The sequence below is a fragment of the Notothenia rossii genome, assembly GCF_949606895.1.
Source record: "Notothenia rossii genome assembly, chromosome: 4".
NCBI classification, from domain to species: domain Eukaryota; kingdom Metazoa; phylum Chordata; class Actinopteri; order Perciformes; family Nototheniidae; genus Notothenia; species Notothenia rossii.
The window spans coordinates 43565177-43584927 of record NC_136902.1 but is presented as its reverse complement, the minus strand read 5'-3'; the positions used below and the strand labels follow the sequence as shown (position 1 = coordinate 43584927).

At 43.8% G+C, this 19751-nt stretch overlaps 1 long non-coding RNA gene across 2 annotated transcripts in view; it reads left to right on the top strand.

Moving 5' to 3' along the window:
- Nucleotides 1–19751, top strand: part of LOC307036454 — a 98063-nt gene that overhangs the window by 36499 nt on the left and 41813 nt on the right. Inside the window, exon 4 of one of the 2 annotated variants that reach the window (XR_013807358.1) lies at nt 16337–16638. The exons of the other annotated variant lie outside the window; for it this stretch is intronic. This is a non-coding gene — a long non-coding RNA (uncharacterized lncRNA). Of the gene's footprint in view, nt 1–16336; nt 16639–19751 lie in introns of those variants that run through there. 2 annotated transcript variants of the gene reach the window in all.

Here is a 19751-nt window from a genome sequence, read left to right as displayed (position 1 = left end):
TGTTCACCTGTTAACCTATCGTGAACACCAGAAGGCCTACGCACAGTCCCTCAGAGATGCACGATCCCAGTACTACTCCATCATCATCAACAACAGTACTGGAAACTCCAAGCAACTCTTCTCCACAATAAACCACCTCCTCAAACCCCAAAGTCCTCTACACTCCGACTCCAATTAGAAGCAGTGTAGAAACTTCGCCGCCTTCTTCAAAAATAAAGTTGACACCATCCGCTCCATCCTCTCTAGCCCCTCTGCACCTCCAGTTCCAACTGCTGACCCACGGCCTGGGACAACCCAGCCTCTTCGCTGTTTCACGGTCATCTCTCAGCAAGAGGTTGAGGGCATCGTTAGGAGGATGAAGCCCTCCACCTGTGTCCTGGATCCCCTTCCGTCAGCTCTGGTGAAATTGTACATCTGCACCCTGAGCCCCATGATCACTAAGATCGCAAACCTCTCTCTCCAGTCTGGCCATGTCCCCTCTGCCCTAAAAACCGCTGTCATCAAACCTAGTCTTAAAAAACCCTCCCTTGACCCGGGAGTCCTGGCCAACTATAGACCCATTTCCAACCTTCCATTTCTGTCAAAGGTGCTGGAAAAAATAGTTGCTGCTCAGCTCCAGGACCACCTAAACTCCAACAACCTATTTGAGAAGTTCCAGTCTGGTTTCAGCTCAGGCCACAGCACAGAAACTGCCCTGGTCAGGGTCACCAACGACCTGCTGATGACGGCTGATGCTGGCTCTCCCTCTCTCCTCATCCTCCTTGATCTCCCTGCAGCTTTCGACACCGTCGATCACGGCATCCTCCTCCATCGTCTGCACTCCACCATCGGACTCTCTGACTCTCCCCTTGACTGGTTCACATCATACCTCACCGGGAGAACAGAGTACGTCTCCTTGGGTGAGGCAGAGTCGGGTACCCACAACGTCACCTGTGGTGTCCCTCAAGGATCAGTTCTCGGCCCCACCCTTTTCACACTCTATATGCTCCCCCTTGGCTCTATCATCAGCCGACATGGAGTATCATTCCATTGTTACGCTGATGACACCCAATTGTACCTCAGGATCAACCCTACCTCCTCTGCAGCCCTGCATTCACCCACACTCACTACCTGCCTGGAGGAGATACAGGCGTGGATGAAGCTAAACTTCCTGAAACTCAACAGCTCCAAGACCGAAGCCATTATAGTTGGCACCCCACATCAGGTTCGGTCATCCACCATCACGACCATCACCTTCTCCGGCCAGGACATTACCCTCTCCTCAACAGTCACCAACTTGGGTGTGAAAATGGACGCCCATCTGACCTTTGAGGCCCACATTAAACAGAAATGATGCAATAATGCAAAAACTCCTATCACCTCAGGAACATCGCCAAACTCCGCCCCTCACTCACTCTGTTTGACGCGGAAAAGCTAGTCCACGCCTTTGTCTCCTCAAGGCTGGACTATTGCAATGCACTCCTCATCGGGATCCCTAAGAAAAGCATCCAGAGGCTCCAGAACATCCAGAACAGCGCTGCTAGGATCCTGATGAGGGTGCGCAAATATGATCATATCACCCCCATCCTGAAGTCACTACACTGGCTCCCCGTGGAATTGAGGATCGAATTCAAGGTCTCCGTCCTCACACACCAGTGTATCTATGGAACAGCCCCTCCATACCTCAAGGAACTCCTCACCCCCCTTACCTCCGTGCGGACCACCCGCTCCAGCAACTCAAACCTCCTCAAACCCCCGAGGACTAAGCTCCGTACCATGGGAGACCGGGCCTTCTGCTCGGCTGCCCCCAGTCTGTGGAACGCTCTCCCCGACCACATGAGAGCATCACAGACCGTGGAGGTTTTTAAAAAAGGCCTCAAAATCCACCTCTTCAATAGAGCCTTTCCCTAGACCTTTTATTTATTTATTATCACCCTTTTATCTTATTTTATTCTTTTTACTTATTTATTTTTATTTATTGCTTTTTATTCTTTTTACGATGTTAGCACTTCGGGATTTGAATGCAAATATGAAGTGCTTTATAAATTAAAGCCATTATTATTATTATTATTAGATAACCGGGGTATACAGTTTAAAATGTTAATATATTTAAAGTGTTCAAAGTGCAGTTTCAGTGCAAGTCAGTTGAAACGATCTTAAGTTGGCGTGACGTTGAAGTCGTGCGACCCTGCTGCTGTACTGGCTTGTAGTTCGTTTATAGCATAACGTTAGCATTTTGCTTCTGGCGACTAGATTTATGATTCAAAAATGATAAAAGTAGGGTTGACATGTGGAGATTATCCGGCTGAACAAAACGTGATCCCTCTCTTAAATGTGTGTCAACCACAGACCTTATTTCGAGCTATTTTCCAAAATCCTATGGAGAATTTGCATTGGTTTTTGACAAAGGAACCGGAAGAAGTTTACTTCCGGGTTTTACGACGCGTCACTGCGGTTCTCTATAGAGGGGTATTTTGATCATTACATTACATTGCATTTAGCTGATGCTTAAGTGCATTCGACCAACAAGATCAAAACTTGAAGAAATACAATACAAACTTGAAGAAAAACAAAGACGAATGAGGAGAAGAATAAGAGAAATCGAAGGTAAGAAGTATATAACGTAATATGGTAGGTCCATCCATCCATCTTCTCCCGCTTATCCGTGGTCGGGTCGCGGAGGTAGCAGTTCCAGCAGAGAGCCCCAAACTTTCTTTTCCCTGGCCACATCAACCAGCTCTGACTGGGGGATCCCAAGGCGCTCCCAGGCCAGAGAAGAGATATAATCCCTCCATCTGGTTCTAGGTCTACCCCTTGGTCTCTTCCCAGCTGGACGTGCCTGGAACACCTCCCTAGGGAGGCGCCCAGGTGGCATCCTAACTAGGTGCCCGAACCACCTCAACTGGCTCCTTTCGACGCGAAGGAGGAGCGGTTCAACTCCGAGTCCCTCCCGGATGACCGAACTTCTCACCTTATCCCTAAGGGAGACACCAGCCACCCTGCGGAGAAAACCCATCTCGGCCGCTTGTACCCGCGATCTCGTTCTTTCGGTCATGACCCATCCTTCATGACCATAGGTGAGGGTAGGAACGAAAATGGCCCGGTAGACAGAGAGCTTTGCCTTCTGGCTCAGCTCCCTTTTCGTCACAACGGTGCGGTAAAGAGACTGCAGTACCGCTCCCGCTGCTCCGATTCTCCGACCCATCTCACGCTCCATTGTTCCCTCACTCGAGAACAAGACCCCGAGATACTTGAACTCCTTCACTTGGGGTAAGGACTCATTCCCTACTTGGAGTGGACAGTCCATCGGTTTCCTGCTGAGAACCATGGCCTCAGATTTGGAGGTGCTGATCCTCATCCCAGCCGCTTCACACTCGGTTGCGAACCGATCCAGTGAGTGCTGAAGGTCGCAGACCGATGAAGCCATCAGAACCACATCATCTGCAAAAAGCAGTGGTGCAATCCTTAGTCCACCAAACTGCAGACCCCCTCCCCCACGACTACGCCTCGAAATCCGATCCATGTATATTACAAACAGGATTGGTGACAAAGCGCAGCCCTGGCGGAGGCCAACCCTCACCTGAAATGGGTCCGACTTACTGCCGAGGACACGGACACAGCTCTCGCTTTGGGAGTACAGAGATTGGATGGCCCTGAGTAGAGACCCCCTCACCCCATACTCCCGCAGCACCTCCCACAGTGACTCCCTGGGAACCCGGTCATACGCCTTCTCCAAGTCTACAAAACACATGTAGACTGGATAAGCATACTCCCAGGCCCCCTCCAGGATCCTTGCGAGAGTAAAAAGCTGATCCGTCGTTCCACGACCAGGACGGAATCCGCATTGTTCCTCCTCAATCTGAGGTTCGACAATCGGCCTGACCCTCCTTTCGAGTACCTTAGAGTAAACTTTCCCGGGGAGGCTGAGTAGTGTGATGCCTCGGTAATTGGCACACACCCTCTGATCCCCCTTTTTGAAAAGGGGAACCACCACTCCGGTCTGCCACTCCTTCGGTACTGTTTCCGACTTCCACGCAACGTTGATGAGACGTGTCAACCATGACAGTCCCTCAACACCCAGAGCCTTCAGCATTTCTGGGCGGATCTCATCCACCCCCGGGGCTTTGCCACTGTGAAGTTGTTTGACGACCTCAGTGACCTCCCCCCGGGAGATTGGTGTCGATCCCCCTTCATACTCCAGCTCTGCCTCTAACATAGAGGGCGGAGTTGTCGGGTTCAGGAGTTCCTCAAAGTGCTCCTTCCAACGCCCTAACACTCCATCAGTTGAGGTCAACAACGTCCCATCCTTACTGTACACAGCTTGGATGGTTCCCTGCTTCCCCCTCCTGAGGTGTCGGACAGTTTTCCAGAACAACTTTGGTGCCGCCCGAAAGTCTTTTTCCATGTCTTCTCCGAACTTCTCCCACACCCGCTGCTTTGCCTCGGCCACAGCTGAGGCTGCTGCCCTTCGGGCCTGTCGGTACCTTGCAACTGCCTCGGGAGTCCCCCGAGATAACAAATCCCTGAAGGCCTCCTTCTTCAGTCGGACGGCTTCCCTGACCACCGGTGTCCACCAGGAGGTTCGAGGGTTACCGCCCCTTGAGGCACCTAGGACCTTGAGACCACAGCTCCCCGCCGCGGCTTCGGCAATAGAGGCTTTGAACACCGACCACTCTGGTTCAATGTCCCCAACCTCCACAGGAATGCCCGAAAAGCTCCGCCGGAGGTGTGAGTTGAAGGCCTCCTGAACTTGGGCCTCCTCCAGACGTTCCCAGTTCACCCGAACTACACGTTTGGGCTTACCAGGTCTATCCAGAGGCTTCCCCCGCCACTCGACCCAACTCACCACCAGATGGTGATCAGTTGACAACTCCGCCCCTCTCTTTACCCGAGTGTCCAAAACATACGGCCTCAGGTCCGATGATACGATAACCAAATCGATCATGGACCTTCTGCCTAGGGTGCTCTGGTACCACGTACACTTATGAGCATCCTTATGTTCGAACATGGTGTTTGTTATGGCCAATCCATGACTAGCACAGAAGTCCAGTAACAAACCACCACTCCGGTTCAGATCAGGGGGGCCGTTCCTCCCAATCACTCCCCTCCAAGTGTCTCCATCATTGCCCACATGTGCGTTGAAGTCTCCCAGCAAGATTAAAGAGTCCCCTTCAGGAGCCCCATACAGGACTCTTTCCAGGGTCTCCAAGAAGGCCGTATACTCTGAACTGCTGTTGGGTGCATAAGCACACACAACAGTCAGAGTTTTCCCCCCCATAACCCGCAGGCGTAGGGAGGCAACCCTCTCGTCCACTGGGGTAGACTCCAACAACGAAGCACCCAACCGGGGACTTGTGAGTATCCCCACACCCGCCCGGCGCCTCACACCTTGAGCAACTCCGGAGAAGAATAGAGTCCAACCCCTATCCAGAAGTAAGGTTCCAGAGCCGACGCTGTGCGTAGAGGTGAGCCCAACCAGATCCAACTGGTAACGCTCCACCTCCCGCACAAGCTCCGACTCCTTCCCCCCCAGAGAGGTGACGTTCCACGTCCCCAAAGCCAGCTTCTGTCGCCCGGGTCTGGTCCGTCGAGACCCTCTGCCTTCACTGCCACCCTTCTGGCAGCGCACCCGACCCCATCGCTGTTTCCCGTAGGTGGTGGGCCCGCGGGACGGAGAAGCGGAGGTGTTGCCCACGTCGCCTTTTCGGGCTGTGCCCGGCCGGGCTCCGTGGCAAGCCCGGCCACCAGACGCTCGCCGACGAGTCCTCCTTCTGGGCCTGGCTCCAGAAGGGGACCCCGGGCTTCCTCCGGGCCGGGTATCCTCACTTCGTGTGTCGTCTTTCATGAGGTCTTTTGAACCAATCTTAGTCTGGCCCCTTGCCTGAGACCAATTTGCCATGGGAGACCCTACCAGGAACACAAGGTTCCAGACAACACAGCCCCCAGGTTCATCAGGGGGCTATGGTAGGTAATACATGTAATATGTTCAGTGCCTTTGGTACGTTAGTTCAAACAGTAACAACGGACTATTTTTCTTAGCGGATGCATGTCAATTTAAATCAATACATACAACTATTTCACATGTAAAATATTTTCTTAGCCCTAATACTTAATACTACTTATTTCGTTTTGATTGTTATATTTGATTATATTATATATTATCAATAAATTATATATTATATATCAATATGATATACTTTTCTATATAATAGATTATCAAAAAAAGTATTTATTAAGTAAGGGATAATGTGCAGCAATCACAATCAAGTCCACAATCGAATCCATAAAGACAAAGTAAATCTGTTTACAGTTGTTTCATATGGATGTTGAGAGGTATCCATATATCTCTTAATTTTGCTCTCAAAGTGCACCAGATTGATGCATTTAACTTCAATATTTTAAAAAAATCACTCCAAAGGGAGTGCTTGTTCTTCCTTCTGTCCGTCTGTATCTGTGTATTCTCATGTTCCGATTAACCCAGCCAAATCTTTCTTCTTTTGTGTCTATATCGACGCCGGGATCTTGAGTCGAGGCTGATCCTCTTGCTGTGGTCCCGTATCCTGGATCCTCTATCCTGAGTTCTGGATTAAGTCGTGGACTTCGGGTCGTGGCTGAACCTGTCTCTACGGTCCTGCCTGGGTCTCGTCGTGCTGCCTCCCTGAAGGCTCCCACAGGATTGTTGACATCTTAGTGGATTCATCCTCTTATTATAGACACATGCATTTCCTAACATTCGGTCTACCTATGTTGCAAAATGTATTATCTCTTCGATTTACACACGGCATCTATTGCACGTCTGTCCGTCCTGGGAGAGGGATCCCTCCTCTGTTGCTCTCCCTGTGGTTTCTCCCATTTTTCCCTTTTAAACTGTGGGTTTGCTCTGGAAGTTTTTCCTTGTAAAATGTGAGGGTCTAAGGACAGAGGGTGTCGTTTTCTTCTCATACTGATATTCTGAACAAACTGCTGTTGTATTAGCTGTAACATTTCTTTACTGTAGGGTATTTGTACAGCACTTTGGCTCGACCAAAAATTGTTTATAAATGTGCTATATAAATAAAACTTGATTTTATTGATTTTATTTGAAAGGGTGTGCGCCAAGGTTCCATATTAGGACCAATAATTTCACCATATACTGTATGTAAATAATCTCTAATAATTTTTCAAATGCTGCTTTCCATTTGTATGCAGATGATACTGTTATTTATTGTTCATCCTCTTCTATAGAGCAAAGTCTTGATTTCCTCCAGTCTGCCTTTGATGTTATTCCATCCCATTTATCTCAACTCAAGTTAGTATTAAATGCAGACAACTCCAAACTCATGATATTCTCAAATGGCAAAAAGTTAACTTATTTTCTCCCCAACATTTGTGATGTTCAAGGGACTGACATTGACATTGAAAGGGTCACTACATACACATATCTAAGTTTTATTATTGATCAGAACTTATCTTTCAAGTCACACACTGAAAATGTTGTTTTAAAATTAGGTTTCTCCTTTCAGACAAGGAAACATTTGATCTCTGCAACGTTTTTACCAGTATTCAATCAATCAATCAATCAATGTTTATTTATATAGCCCAATATCACAAATGTTACATTTGTCTCAGTGGACTTCACAGTTTGTACAGAATATCAGTATGACAATACGACACCCTCTGTCCTTAGACCCTCACATCGTACAAGGAAAAACTTCCAGAGAAAACCCCACAGTTTAAAGGGAAAAATGGGAGAAACCTCAGGGAGAGCAACAGAGGAGGGATCCCTCTCCCAGGACGGACAGACGTGCAATAGATGCCGTGTGTAAATTGAAAAGATAATACATTTGCAACATAGGTAGTCCAAATGTTTTGAAATGCATGTGTGTATAATAAGAAGATGAATCCACGAGGATATCCATCCAGGACTTATGATCCAGGACCACAGCCACGACTCAAGATCCAGGACTCGCAATCCATGACACAGGACCGCAGGATCATCCATGACTCCGGATCCCGGCGTATATAGACACCAAAAAGAAAGAAATTTGGGGAAGCTGGGTTAATCGGAACATGAGAGTACACAGGTATAGACAGAGAGAAGGAAGAAGTAAGATGTCCCCCGACAAACTAAGCCTATATCAGCAAAACTAGGGGCTGAATCTAATCAGCCCTAACTATAAGCTTTATCAAAAAGGAAAGTCTTAAGCGCACTCTTAAAAACGGATAGGGTGTCTGCCGTCCGAACACAAACTGGAAGCTGATTCCACAAAAGTGGAGCTTGATAAGAAAAGGCTCTGGCTCCCATTGTACTTTTAGAGACTCTAGGAACAACCAACAACCCTGCATTCTTGGAACGCAATGCCCTAGTAGGACAATAGGGTATAATGAGTTCTTTAAGGTAAGATGGCGCCTGCCCATTAAGGGCTTTGTAGGCGAGAAGAAGAATTTTAAATTCTATCCTGTGTTCTATAGGGAGCCAGTGTAAGGCAGCCAGAACAGGAGTAATGTGGTCCCTTTTCCTAACTCTGGTTAGTACACGAGCTGCAGCATTTTGAATCAGCTGAAGCGACTTGACTGACTTCTTGGTACACCCTGATAATAAGGAGTTACAATAATCCAGCCTTGAAGTAACAAATGCATGGACTAGTTTCTCTGCATCGTTTTGAGGCAAGATATGCCTGATTTTTGCAATGTTACGTAGATGGAAGTAGGCGGTCCTTGAAATTGATTTTATGTGGGCGTTAAAGGATAAATCCTGATCAAATATAACACCAAGATTCCTTACAGTCTCACTGGAGGCCAAATTAATGCCATCCATAGTTAATATATCTTTAGATAATTTGTTTCGTAGATTCTTCGGGCCAAGTACAATAACTTCAGTTTTGGTCGTGTTTAACATCAAAAAATTTAAGGTCATCCACGTTTTTAAGTCCTTGAGGCAGTCTTGAATTTTATTTAGATGATTAATTTCATCAGGCTTGATTGATAAATATAGTTGAGTATCATCCGCATAACAATGAAAGTTTACAGAATGATTCCTTATAATATTGCCTAACGGAAGCATATATAGGGTGAACAAAATAGGTCCAAGCACTGAGCCCTGTGGCACTCCATGGCTAACTTTGGTTTGCATGGAAGATTCATCGTTGACACGTACAAACTGAGAGCGTTCAGATAGATAAGACCTAAACCAGCCTAAAGCAGTTCCCTGTATGCCAACTAAGTGCTCTAGTCTTTGCAATAGGATATCATGGTCGATAGTATCAAATGCAGCACTAAGATCGAGTAAGACAAGAATAGAAACAAGTCCCTTGTCAGAGGCTATTAGAATGTCATTTGTGACTTTAACCAGAGCTGTCTCTGTGCTATGTTGTGTTCTAAAGCCAGACTGAAAATCTTCAAATAAATCATAGTTTCTTAAGTAATCACACAGCTGTTTTGCGACTGCTTTCTCAAGAATTTTTGAGAGGAACGGAAGATTAGAAATAGGTCTATAGTTGGCTAAAACCTCTGGATCGAGGTTGTGCTTTTTAAGAAGCGGTTTTATCACTGCTACTTTGAATGATTTTGGAACATAGCCTGATAATAAAGACATATTCATAATATTTAATAAAGAAGTGCTAATTAATGGAAAAACTTCTTTTAACAGCTTAGTTGGAATCGGGTCTAAGATACACGTTGATGGTTTAGAAGAGAGAATCATTGAATTTAATTGTTCAAGGTTTATGGCTGAAAAGCATTCTAGTTTACTATCTAGTGTAATATTATTAGAACTTACGTTTCCGGGAGCTGTTGATAACACTATACTGGTCAAAGGCAAGAGGTCATTGATTTTGTTTCTAAGAGTAACAATTTTATCGTTAAAAAAGCACATAAAATCATTACTACTGAGTGCTATGGGAATAGAAGGCTCAGTCGAGCTGTGGCTCTCTGTCAGCCTGGCTACAGTGCTGAAAAGAAATCTTGCATTATTCTTATTCTCATCTATTAATGAAGAGTAGTATGCTGCTCTCGCTTTACGCAGTGCTTTCTTATATTCATTGAGAGTAATATGCCAAATTAAACGAGATTCTTCAAGTTTAGTGGAACGCCATATCCTTTCAAGTTGTCTCGACTTTTGCTTTATTTTGCGGGTTTCGGCATTATGCCATGGAGCTAATCTATGTTGTTTTATTTTCTTCTTTTTCAAAGGAGCAACAGAGTCTAATTTTATTCGCAGCGCATCTGTAGCACTATCAACAACATGATCAATTTGGGGTGGTGTACATTTTGTATAAGTATTCAGTATTGGATTCTGGTGATCTGCTTTACATGAATGCCTCTGACCAGTGCCTAAAGAGTTTGGATACTGTGTACCATTGTGCATTATTATATATATATATAGTGATTTTGGAATAAATATGCACTTTATGAAAATTATTAGTTGGTTACTGTTAGTAAAAAAACAGTAAGGTTAATACTGGATGTTTGTTACACTTGGATATGTTTTCTGTAACACTTGTAACATAATTATTCTCCAGTTTATGCATTTGAGTGACTTGCAGTTGCAGCTCGACATTCAATTCAAAACCTTTATTTATCCAGGTAAAATCTCATTGAGATCAATGATCTATTTTTCAAGGGAGACCTGCAGCACTAGGTTCCACATGAAGACATAAAAACATAAACAACAGAACAACAAAAGGACATCATACAGCACAAATTACAGGGATTACAATTTACATATCTATCCACATGTACAGGTACCAACAGCATCTGACTGTGGAGCATCCAACCAAGCTTTAAAAACATGTAGTGGTACCAGCTTGGTAATTTTACATTATTTTTGCAGACTGTTCCAAGTTAGTGGAGCTGGACATCTAAAAGCTTTCTTCCCTAAGACAGTCCTAGCACTTGGCACATTTACTAAAACCACAGCATGAGATCTCAGGCAATAAGTACTTTCAATTTGCCGAGAGATCAGGGAGCAGATATAAGATGGTACTTTATCCAACATGGCTTTGTAAATGAAAATGTACCAGTGACTGAGCCTCAGTACAGTAAGTGATGGCAAAACCGCCTTGCTTTACAGTCACAAATCTCAGTGCACTGTGATAGTAAAACCTTATTGTGGTGTAATTATATATCCAAAGCAGTCAGAAGTCAGAAAATCATTGATGTTTAACCACTCAGAAGACAGCCCATCAAAATGAACACATTGGGACCTTTCAGAGAGGTAGTTCATCTTCTACATATAATAACGGACAAAGTAAAGAATGAAGTGTAGGTTATGTTTAAATGTTCGGAATTTGACCGTGTATGATGGTCCTCTTGAGTTGCCGTACAGCCATTGCTCCGTTTTCATGTTTTTTTAACATGTTTTTCACAAACATTTTCACACGCTAGGAGCATAGGAATAATTCAATTCGGTTCGTCATGATCTGTAGATGTGATTTGCCCCCGAGTACCCCTGGGTAAATTACCGTACAGCCAATCACAATGCGTACAATGTGTGACGTCATTGGTAAGAGAAGGCCCCCGAACACATCTGGTACCGACACCGGCCCGTCTCTCCCCCATTCTCATTGAGTATTTTACAAAGAGTGAAACAGCGCCCCTCTAGATGTTATGGTGAAACAGTAGATTGGCCTCCTCTCTGTTGCGAGAGGAGGCCAGCCGAAATTTGCTTGCCTTGGTGAAAAAAAATGGAGGGATTGACCAATCAGATGAGGCTCACGTCATGCCCCTGCCAACCTGTGATTGGTCAGGGCCATGACAAGGGAAGCCAGAGGCGGCTGGCTTCTCTTGCCTCACAATCCAATCAAATCGCATCAACTTAGTGGTGCAGTGACGCGTCCCAAAAAGCGGAAGTAAGCTGCGCTCGGTTTCCCTCGACAAAATAGCAATGGGATTTCTCCACAGGGTTTTGGAAAATATCTCGAAAAAAGGTCAGTGGAAAACGATCCTGTTAGGTAAATGCACGTTTTGTTCAGTCGGATAATATCCACATGTCTACCCTACTTTTATAATTTTCGAATCATAAATCTAATCGATAGAAGATAGATAGCGTCACTGCACCACTCTCACCGCCGTTAGAAAGTAGCAAGCAACTGAAGCAAGTGCAATTATGGAGGGTGGAGATTTGGAGTATTTAATCAAAAATAATTTTACTAAACTTCCGCTGCAGCAGCAACAACAAATACAATCTGATGACAGGCCAATGCCCAAACTGGAGCTGTGTACAGCGAGGAACAAAGGAGCGAACCGGACGTAAAACGTTAAAGGTCTCCTGATTTAGTTTGTGAATGAATGCTTATTAGAGTTTCGGCTGGAGATTGCGTGCGGACCTGTCGGTCAGATAACAGGCGTGTGTAAGTCCTGCATCTGTATGATACAAATGTGTGTAAAATGATACCGGGCGCTGTAATCACTCATCTGGTTACGTTATTACATTGACCACCACACACCAAAAGAAAGGACGTATTATTGGCTTCCCCTAATTTTTTCCTCACGCCACACTACTGCTTTATAGGCTATTAGCTTAAAACTCGTCAGGCAGGCACTAGGAAGGGTCATTTCTTCTTCAGGGCAGGGAAGGCTATGCAGTACGCAGGCTACTATCCCACAGCGGCTGCCTCTCTGGTGGACTCCGGTACTGCACATTACTCTCGAGACGTTTTCAACAACGTTTTTTCTTTTTTTTAAAAATCTTTTTCTTTTTTTTTTAAGTGAAACATCCGGGGCTTTTCAGAAAAGATCCGGGGCTTGAGCCCAAGTAGCCACTCCCTAGCGCCGCTACTGCTCCTTATATCCGTTAGCGCACATAGCTAGCACCAGATGCTAACAACAACAATACACGTAAGGTGTGCCCGTTCTATCCCTATCGCTCGATAGCGCCACACATACACACACCCTCCCGGTCCTCCCAATAGATGAGAGTAACACCTACGTCACTTCCGGGCAAATATTACGGCCCCGCCCACTTTTGGGGGAAAACAACGCTGTCATTTGAATAGCGGTCAATACAAATTCTGAAGTTTTTGCCCATCCGATCCATTTTTTTTTTAAACCGTGGATTTTTGGATCTTCAAAGAGCTCGATTATGATGGCCAGTCAGGCAAACAACCGATCATTGGTAATCGACAATCGGTCTTGATATATGGTTAAATTAAAATCAGTAGGCGAGGCTGTAATTTCTCCAGCTGTTACTCTCATGAGTGAGGCCGAACATAATAGTTTTATCATACCAAAAAGCTGCTGTGTCGTTTATTGCACCTCAAACATTAAAACAAATCCAGAGTTACGTGTTTCTGTACTTCCTCTAAGAAGAAAGGACAGTAACAGAAGATCTCTGTGGCTTCAGGCTCGATTGCCATTCAAATGACAGCCGTTGTTTCCCCCAAAAGTGGGCGGGACCGTAAAGTGAAGTAGATGTTACTCTCATCTATGAAAATTGATAGCCTACTGCTATATTTAACCATATATCGAGCCCGATCGTCTATTTCTAATGGCTTAATGCAATTGTTTGCCTGTCTGGCCATTGGATTCGGGCTCTTTGAAGATCCAAAAATCTCCAGTTTTCTTACATTTCTGATCTGATTGGCAAAAACTTCAGAATTTGTATTGACCGCCGTTCAACTGACAGCACTGTTTTCCCCCAAAAGTGGGCGGAGCCGTTATTTTTGCCCGGAAGTGACGCATTTGTTACTCTCATCTATGGCCAGTCGGTGCCTTCCGGTGAGCGTGGAAGTGTGGTCTGCCGCAAGCGGACGGCAGGAGCGGGGCTGTCAGCATCAGCTTGTAGATGGTATTTTAAACTCGATGCGCTCTGAAACTACGGGGCGGCCGAGGACAAAAAATACACATGCGTTAATCGCGTTAAAATAATCAGTGGCGTTAATTTTTTTTTGCGTTAACGCTTTATTAACGCGTTAACTTGACAGCCCTAATATATATATCAGGGATGCAAACTCATCAGGTATGAAAAAGGTGAAAAAGATCCGAGCCCCCCGACCCCACGGAATATCGGCTTTAAAATGAGGAATAACAGAGGATTTCAGTCAGAACAACTAAAGCAGCAGTGTTAATAATAACAGAAATGCCAAAGAGTCACATCTAATAAAAATATATAAAAGCATTTATTTTAATTGTGTAGTAGTGATGGGAATTCCGGCTCTTCTTGGTGAGCCGGATCATTTGGCTCGGCTCACCAAAAAGAGCCGGCTCTTTCGGCTCCCAAACGGCTCTTCAGTTTACCACATATTATACCTTTTATAATTAAATCAAATGTAGCCCTGTTTTGACTAATGATTTATATGTGTTCACATATATCACTTAAATTATTCAATAAATCCTTTGTACTGAAGTATTCAAAAGTAAAAATTACATGTTTAATATAAATAATTTGCTGTGGCCACATTTTTTCATTGCATTTACAGACCCTTTTAGCTCTCTGATACCACCCAATGAATGCACTGACTTCCTTGTAGAACCACGCTACACAAAGCAGATAGCAACAACACCTATAAAAACTTAAGCATAGACATTTTAAAAAGGGGCTACTGTATCGACATTTTAAAATTATATTTAAAGAAAAGGCCCTGACAAAATAGCAGGGCTCTATTTCAGTAACTATTAACTATAGAAAAAGAGAAAGCAACAGCTGACATCAAATCTTTGCTGAGCCTAGGGATAATCATAAATAAATAACATAGTGAAAATAAATATATTGCAATGCTCAAAACAGCAGCATCCAACCGCCTCTAATCATAAAAAACATAATACAAATAAATGTATTGCAATGCTCAAAGCAGCAGCATCCAAAAGTCTCTAATCCATGTCACTGCATGCATGCACGGAGCAGCTGTAGCGCGGAGATCATCATCATCATTCTGTCTTGTATTACTTAACAAAAAAAAACAACGGCTCGTTCGCGACCGAGACATCACTAGCAGCAGTCAGTTTATAATTTTGGCAGGACTGTTGAGCATTTTAAAAATGTATTTTCATGCCTCTGTTCAAGGCTTAGTCTTTCTATCTGTATAGCCAGTGGTGTAAAGTGTTAAATATGTTCTTTATTCTCGCGTCCAGGAGAGAAGCTTTAAAATGAGACTAAATGGAGTCTCGGCGCGGTAGTGTTACAGACAGAATATTGTTCCGGCAGAAAACAGCTGTGATCTGGCTCTCCTGAGCAAGAAGAGAAGGGCCAATCCCCCGTTCGGTGCCGTTATATATCCTCTAATGGCTCCTCCCCGCCAGCCGGCTCGCCTCGCCTCTAATGTCCGTTGTTGCATTTAAATAGAGGATTGGTACTTTTCACCTTCAACATATGCTTAACACGCCTTTTCTCCTCATATTCTCTTTCATCACTTTTCATGTAACACATTCTAAACGCTGTAATCAATACTCTAAAACAGGGGTCAGCAACCTTTTTTAGGATGAGGGCTACTTTCAAAAAATAAAGCAAGTCGGGGGCTACTTTTACTCCTCTTTTTTTTGTTTTTTGCAGTGCATATATTTTATATTTATATATTATATGCTTACCTTTAACCTTTGTGTGCTGTTTGGGTCTGTGGGACCCGTTTTCAGTGTTTACTAAAAGAAAATGTATGCAATTTAATAATTTTAACCTGCTTTATTTGGGGGTGGACCTCACATCCTCTAGGGGGGGCCTCACATCGTCCAGGGGGATCTGTTAGAAATTAAAATCAATGTTTTGATGGTATAATGTAGCTTAAACATACCGTCAGTTTAAACGCTCTTTTATACTGAAAAACCAGAAATTCTTGTGCACAAGCAGTTAAGCTTTTATTCTGAAAATCCTTCATCTACGGTTAGCATTTAGCATGTGGCTAATATACGATTTCCTAAAGAGGTGAATTGAGTAGCGAAATGATATGGAGTGGTGCAAACCGAAACCTACGGATTTAACACTACAACTATAGATGTCGAGGTACTACCATGCTGAATATTAAATGAAGGTACAGTTTATTTGAATACATTATTGTTCACAGACGAGAGTAGCATGTGACAACATCCGGAAACCAAACCAGCCGTGAAGTATTTTCTGTATGTTTTAGAGTATTGATTACAGCGTTTAGAATGTGTTACATGAAAAGTGATGAAAGAGAATATGAGGAGAAACGGCGTGTTAAGCATATATTGAATGTGAAAAGAACCTATCCTCTGTTTAAATGCAATAACGGACATTGGAGACGAGGTGAGCCGGCTGGCGGGGAGGAGCCAGCAGAGGATATATAACAGCACCGGAGGAGAGATCCAGGCTCTTCTCTTCTTGCTCAGGAGAGCCAGATCACAGCTGTTTTCTGCAGGAACAATATTCTGTCTGTAACACTACCGCGCCTTTTTTAATTAAAGTATCCCATTTGAATCTTTTCAGAGACTCCATTTAGTCTAATTTTAAAGCTTCTCTCCTGGACGCGAGACAGCCTACAGCCTACAGCAGGCTGCTTGCTGGACCCGCTGGCATCCGTTCAACACACAGAGAGCTCAAATCAACTAGGTAAGGAGAAACCTGTTATATCGAATTCTTCAATAGTTAATGTAGGACAATGTTAGTTCTGTGTGTTTGACGGCGGCCAGCGGATCCTGAAAATAGCTGTGCAATTTAAGTTAAAACAAGCCTAAATTGATAAACATTGGTATCCTACCACGTGGCGTTGCTTTGTTACATGCAGGGTGAGTTCAATTTCTTTTTTTCTATTTAACCCTGCATGCTATTTGTTTGTCTGTTATTACATGTCGGCTAGAGGCCAATCACTATATGTGTCTTTTGTTGCGTTTTACGTTTTACGTGAATGGTTTTAGGCCATTAAGCAGTCGGGACTGCTTGAGGCAAAGACACAGCCAATGTTTGAAGCTAAGTTTATTGGAGTGAGTGTTTTGTGTAACAACAGTGTGAGGCTGTTTTAAAAAAGTCATTTTTCAAGGAAAAGGCCTGAGGAGTTTGAAGCTTTCAGTGGTTACTTTATTTCTGTTTTTCAAAAAGACATTGCGTTGTGGATTACGGCAGGAAGTGCGACATTCGTGCGTTAGATAGACGATATTCTTCTGATTGTGTTTGGATAGCGTCCTATTTGTCCCATAAATAGCGTGTTTAAACAGAAGAGATGACCATACTGGCTCTTAAAGTCAAAACATTTACGTACATTGGTAGAGGGCTATGACGTAAGGGTATGAGGCCCATTTATCATTGTAAACTAAATAGAAATGTTATTTTAAACTACAGTGTTGTGTGTTGAATTTACTAGACAAAATATCACCTCACCAATTTCAACTCCAGGTGTTTTCTCAAATCCCTTTGTTCTTCAGGTCAAAGGTTGGAAAACCAGTTGCCATCTTGTCTTGACCTCATGTTCACGGTGAGCCACACGGCAGTCGCCATTTCATGAAATGCTAATTGAAGTACTCTGTTTGCTTTAACACACTGAGGCTAGGCATTCCATCTTCTAAAGAACATCATACTTCTTGTCAGAGTTAGAACTATTGGAAGTACTTCTGCTGGTAAATGTGTATTGGCGGTTTTGTGAATATTCTTCTTTGCAAATGTGTTTTGGCGGTTATGTGCTGTGTTGTTTAACCATAGTGTAATGTTCTTCCTATTTTAAAGATATTTTTGAGGAAACTAAGTTTCTCCTTGTTAAAAACGAGTCAGTTTTGAAACAGCTATTCCCTAGTGGATTAAGCTGGAATTTAAAATAGCGCACTCTGGTGGTAGTACAGAATTATTACCCAAATAGCGGAAACACCATAACATTGTGAATTTGAACCAAATTCATATTTCAAAGTCAAAACCATACACGGTACAACTTTATTTTAACATTTCATATTTTAATTTTGCATATTTTTTATATATTAATTAACTTTATTAATATTTTACCTTAAACTTAAAAAAAAAAAAAATGTATAAAAATAATGAAATCTTGAGCAAAAAAAAAAAAAAAAATGTTAAAGTTCGGACGAACAGCAACGAAGGTGCTAGTCAGAAGATTAGTGCTTCATCTTTGATAAGTTCATAAATAATTAGAGAACATGTCACCAAAACAAACTAAGTTGAGACTAGACGCAGGGCCAGGCTCAACTGCAGATATCAAGGAAAGGGTAAAAATCAGATCCGATGCTTTAACAGTTTCAAGTAAAAGACAGAGGACATGGAACCAAATGGAGAAACTGTTAGAACAGTGGCAAACGAGAGGATTGATTCCAGCAGATGATCAACCTGGACCAACGGAAGCCCATACAAAAGCTGTAGTTGAACATGAGAATGCTGAATATCTACAACAGGAAAACGCATGGATCAAAGCCGGACAACCCTCTTGGTATGGACCTGTAAACATTGCTATGAACAGAGCTGAAAAAAGAAAAGCTATGGTTGCAAGTCTGGTATTCCATCTGGAAAATGCCAGCCAAGGATTGACAAACAGCTTACATGTGGAAGAACTCGGCAGAATAATGGAAAAGGAACTCAACAGAGGAATGGAAGAGAGACGAAAGGCAGTTGAAGCCCATAATGACATTATTGAAGAGAGACGAAAGTCAGTTGAAGCCCATAATGACATTGTTGCAGAAAGACAAAGGGAGGAAGATAAAAACCAACAACTTCTGGCGGAAAGACGACAAGAAGATGTAAGATTCCAGGACATGATGGCAGATAGACAACAGAGAGAACAAGAAGAACGAAGAACCGGTGCATATACCTCCATGCCATTGATTGCGGCTGGAAGAGGAGGATTTCAATACAAATCATGGACTCACAGGGACATGGAAGCATTAGTGTCAAAGCTACCTCCACTCACGAAAGGAGGTCAGAAGTGGGTGAATGATCTGAAGAGATACACAGCCCAGGACCACCTGTGCTTAGGAGACATGAGGGCCCTGCTCGGACGGATTGAAAGACGACTTGAAGTGAGAGCAATAGATTCCGAGGCCAATTGCACAAATGACCCAGATGACACTCCATTCAACTACATCAGGTCAAATTATTGGGCTGCTATTCGTCACATCTACCCAACAACACAGAGTTTACATGCCCTCAACAGCCGGAGAAAAGAACCGGGGGAAGACATGTATGCCTTCCTGAAGAGATGTGAAGGAGTGTGGGAGGACTCCACTGGAGAACGACATGACGTTTCACCGTCTGTCGTAATGCTGTGGAAGAACGCGGTCATTAACGCCCTTCCCCAATCAGTGCAGGCAAGCCTGGGAGATGTGGTGGCATTAGACGCTATACCCATTGAAGAATGGAGACAACATCTCATTTACCATGATATGAAATACCAAGCAACCCAGAGATGTCAAAGACGTACAGGATTTCCAAACATGAACCAAATGCCGCAGACAGCCTGGTATCAACCACAACAATGAGGAAGCTTAGAGGACCAGACCATCAGGTGATGCATCTTCAGCACTAGAGTATTTGGAAATCCAGCTACAGAGAGCCACATATGTCACCACAGGAGGGAGAGGTTGAATGTTATTTAAAAGATAGTGAGTAGAATATTGCATTTACACAGAGCATCCACAGATTAGAAGTAGCAGAGTAGAACATTTAGCAGACTATTTTTGTAATTATGAGAAGGAAAATACATTACGAGTGATGTTGTTCCCCCACACAGAAAACTATTGTGTCCACACAACTAGTGAGGTCAAGAAGACGGGCTTCCACCCAAAATATGCAAGAGGCGGCGATACACCTGACGTGAAGCTGTCCAGACCTGAAAACAGAAACTCGATTCTGCTGTGGTGAAGTCTGGCTACAAAGGGAGGTGTCCGATAGGGTCGCTTGTCTCAAACCA